This window comes from Paroedura picta, chromosome 9, assembly GCF_049243985.1.
Source record: "Paroedura picta isolate Pp20150507F chromosome 9, Ppicta_v3.0, whole genome shotgun sequence".
Taxonomy (NCBI): domain Eukaryota; kingdom Metazoa; phylum Chordata; class Lepidosauria; order Squamata; family Gekkonidae; genus Paroedura; species Paroedura picta.
In genome coordinates this window covers 59261203-59262144 of record NC_135377.1, presented here as the reverse complement: position 1 = coordinate 59262144, position 942 = coordinate 59261203, and positions in this window count along the sequence as shown.

Below are 942 nucleotides of genomic sequence, written 5' to 3'. Positions count from 1 at the left end.
CTTACTTTAAAGGACATTTTTGTGGTGTCTCAATAGTAGCCATTAACAGGTCCATTGTTTAGCTCCTTAAGCCTGAGGATAACTGTATCCTATAGTGTTAAGCCTTTCTAGAACTAGACTCCAGTTGGCTGTCTCTGATCTGTGTATGAGTGAGGGAAACTTACAGATGGAATGCTTCCTGTCATGATGGATTGGTATATATTGATTTCCTTTAAAATTCATATTTCACCTCTCCAGAGCTTGAAGCGGCTTACAAATACAACATCAGTAACAACAACAGGTTCTTAAACATTAAATAAGGGCAAGCGGTCTACTTTCATGTCTTATCTGTGCCATTTGTAGGACATGGAATAGTAACCATGTGGTAGCTACGCACATAGTGAGCGCCACAAAGACACCTTTTCTCTCCTTCTCTGAGGAGACAAGGTGCTACAGAGACACAGCAAACTTCTGTAGTTATATTTTTATGAGGTGCTGCTCACTTCCCTTCTCTACACTTCACTTCCATTCGCATGTGCAGACATGGCCTGACAAAGCAGCAACTGGAGGAAATATTGTTCCCACCTTTCACTATCTGAGGAGCCAAGAAAGGTTATGTTTCCACAGGCCACAAAATGACATGCTCGGGTTTATGTAATGTAGATAGCACCTGTGCAGCTGTAATAGCAGCCCCATAGTAGGTAGGAGACAAACAGCCAAGATAATTTTTATAAGGGAAACTTGTGTGGATAAATCCACAGTGATGTGCTGCTTTGAAAGACAGAGGGAGCTCCATCTTAGATTTAAGACAACATTTAAAGTAACTGTTTAATTAGCAATGAATTAAACCTAAAAGTGCACTTTATAGGTGAGATTCCCATTATAAGAGCTCACAAACGCACAGCTTTGGGGCACCCCTTAGTTTGATTTTTTAAGGACACTGCTACATTCTTTGGGTGGTAA